Raw genomic sequence first — 3,225 nt, 5'->3', positions numbered from 1 at the left:
CAGGGGAGAAAGATTAGGGTCATCAAGATAAGGCAGAGAATATTCAAACTGGAAGCAAAAAGGGGCTGTTTTTCCAATAGTAAGTAATCAGGACACAGGAGGATGTAATTTGCAGATTAGGAAAGTGAACAAAGAACATAAAATTAACTTTATAGCAGAGAGGAGCACAGTCTGTTTGAAGAAATAAACCTCCATAAAGCATTATTGTTGATAAAATCAGACTGTTGATTTAAACTAAATAGGAAATATGACCAAATCAGGGAGAGGATGGGAGCTCAGGGGAAGTTCAAGTTGAAACTTTAGGCAGCGATGGAGGGCTGGGATGGAGGGGCCTGATGGGGTGTCCCAGCGCTGGGGGAGAGATGTAGGACCAAAGCAAGGATACCTGTGCTAAGGGCATCGATAAGAGGGATGTGCCTTACCAGGATGCCTAGGCCACCTTCACTTAGGGATTGTCTTTATTTGAAAAGTGGCATTGATTTCCAAGAATTGGTAAATAACAAATATGTTCTTGAGCACATGCAGTCCCTTCCTTCCTCCCTCCTGTTTTTAATTCTCAAATACCCACAAAAGCTCATCTAAAACACCAGCAACTCCCTGTTGGAACACTAGTAGTGACCTTCGTACCAAAGCAGAAGAGTCCCAAAGCAATGCCTTTGATCCTGAGGTGATTAAAACAGGGCTTCTGTCCCCTTTTATCAGAGACAAGCTGATGAGACTAGGATAACACTCCTGCAGTGGGTAGTGAGAAATCCAGCTCTGTGCTGGGAACTGCCCTTTATTTCCCCATGCCAAGACTTCTTGGCCCCACATTGCCTAGCATGGGAGACAGATTTATTGTTTTTGCTGTCTTTGACCTGCTGAGGCAGGACTCTTCCCAAGACAGGTTCAGAGAAGCATCCCTGTTTAGTAGTGTACTCAGAAGTCTCCATCCCTCCCCCCCAACTCCCTGGTCCATTTTTCTCCCTTTTCTATCTTGCTCTGAGCCCTGGAAACTGCATCTTGGAAACCCCTCATCTTCTGGCTTCTTGTAGAGTACAGCTTATGGGAGGCCCCAGTAAGACATGAGTAGGCTAGAAAAGATAGAGAGAGGGCAGAGCCTTATGGCCTAGATTCCCTCCCTGCCAGGCTGCAGGCTGCCAGTGCCTTTCTCTACCAAAGGTCAGAGTCAGTTCAGGGCACTGGCCTTGTCCATTCAGGCACAGGGGTATTCACGGCCCCCTTATAGCTGCTACACTTGGATTGCTTCATCATCCTTTGTTGGCTTCCTTTAAATATGTCCTTGCATTTAACAGTTCCTTCATTAAGCTCTCTTCTAATGCCCCCATTTGAGTGTGCCATTCTTGTAGGACCTTGGAGGTTACAAGTAATGCAAGCTCCTACTTGGAAATCAGAAGGCCTGGGCTACTGCTGAGAACCTATTACAAGTTGGTCATGTGACCTGAGCAAGTTGCTTCTACTTGTTGGCCTTAGTTTCTTCATCTGTGAAATGGAGATGATGGTGAGACCATCTTTCAGTTACAGCATGCTATAATTCTGTTTCCACTAGGGGTGTAGTGGGCAGGGTTTGGAGGAAAATAAACATAATTTTGAATCCTGGTTTTTATACTTTCTAAATGTGTGGCCTTGGCCAAGTCTCTTGATTGCTTTGAATCTTGGTTCACATCTTCAGTAAAACATGGAAGGTAGCCCTTTCCTTGAAGTTGGGGGGGGTGCTCCCTTTGGCAGCACATATACTAAAATTGGAATGATACAGAAGAGATTAGCATGGGCCATGTGCAAAGATGACATGCAAATTGAGGGGGAGGATTAAATAATATTGCGCGTTTGAAAGCAGCTAGAACAGCTCTCATTACACGGGAGGCATTCAATCCATGTTAGAACCTCTCACTTCTTTCCTGGCTTTCTTGAAGGGAAAATGCCTGGGCATGAGGGGAAAGAAGTTTGTTGGCTCTGGAGGTTTCCATTCTTTCCATATCTAATTCTGTTTATTTATATTTGCTTACATCTTAGCTCATAGACTCCAATTCATTTATTCCTTTCAATCTGTCTGTCCTTGAAGATTTTTCCCTGGAGCCATTCCTTCAAAAGGAGGGCAGGTCTGTGGTTAGCTGGAGGGAGGGAACCAGAAGGAGCAGGTGGCAGATACTTTGCCCACTCAGCTACCCAGCCTTCTGACCAGGACAAGGATTTTTTTCATAGCTCAGAGTTCTCTGGGACAGCTGACACATACCGGGGACCTTACCTTTCTTCTTTATGCAGGAGTCACCATCATAAGCGAAGGATTGGGCCTCTAGTTTTTCATGGTAATCATTCATACCTAGATTTTAGGCCAAAAAGAGCTCTTGCTCAACCCAATCCATAGTCCTGTTCACCCCCAAACTTGCCATAAGTGATTTTGTAAAGACTTTTTAAAAAAGTATATGGAGGGGCGCCTGGGTGGCTCAGTCGTTGGGCATCTGCCTTCTGCTCAGGTCATGATCCCAGGGTCCTGGGATCGAGCCCTACATCGGGCTCCCTGCTCAGTGGGAAGACTGTTTCTCCCTCTCCCTCTCCGGCTCCCTCTGTTTGTGTTCCCTCTCTCACTGTGTCTCTCTCTGTCAGATAAATAAGTAAAATCTTAAAAAAAAGAAAAAAGTATATGGAATGGGACTCTTGAAATTTTTGCTGGAAGTTTCAGTATTTAAGTGCATGATCTGACACAGATGGGTCTAGATGTGGACAAAGCTGTGAGTGAAAGAAACTTTATTAGTAGCTTCTTCCATTTACTCTCAGTGTCCTCTTTTTTCATTTTAGCATTTCAATCTCCAAGTACTCAACATCTGTAACTGCCTGTAGTTGACCAGAGACCCCTTGCAGTCAATAGACCCCCATAATTCTATCCCTATTGAATATATAAACTTATCTGTCTTATGTCTGTCAGTACACACTGAATACTCTCATATGTATGATAACTTGATCCGTTCTTCTACCTATCCATCCATTCATCCATCCACCTACCTTACCAGTCAATTGGCAAATACTGATTGGAGATGCACAAAATATGATGGTAGACTTTCTTTAATAATTTTAAGAAGTGTGAGTCACAGTTCCAGACTTAAGAAATTTAGAGTGTATTGCAGGCCCACAACAAGTAAAAAAGATAAAAAGTTCTCTCATAATACTAGTGCATGCAAGGGCTAAGTGTCCAAGAGTGATAATAGACATTGTTGAGACTCAAAGAAG

General features: G+C 43.8%; 1 non-coding gene across 1 annotated transcript; it reads left to right on the top strand.

The window, feature by feature from the left end:
- The first annotated feature begins 1,712 nt into the window (after positions 1–1,712).
- Positions 1,713–1,820, top strand: LOC112820481 (U6 spliceosomal RNA). Its single transcript, XR_003207152.1, has one exon. It is a non-coding gene; the product is annotated as a U6 spliceosomal RNA (small nuclear RNA).
- Positions 1,821–3,225: the final 1,405 nt, after the last annotated feature.

The sequence above is a fragment of the Callorhinus ursinus genome, unplaced genomic scaffold, assembly GCF_003265705.2.
Source record: "Callorhinus ursinus isolate GAN/ISIS: 27379988/994484 unplaced genomic scaffold, GSC_fseal_2.0 scaffold3, whole genome shotgun sequence".
Taxonomy (NCBI): domain Eukaryota; kingdom Metazoa; phylum Chordata; class Mammalia; order Carnivora; family Otariidae; genus Callorhinus; species Callorhinus ursinus.
Note: the sequence above shows the minus strand (reverse complement) of the source record. Positions and strands in the feature narration are given on the sequence as shown.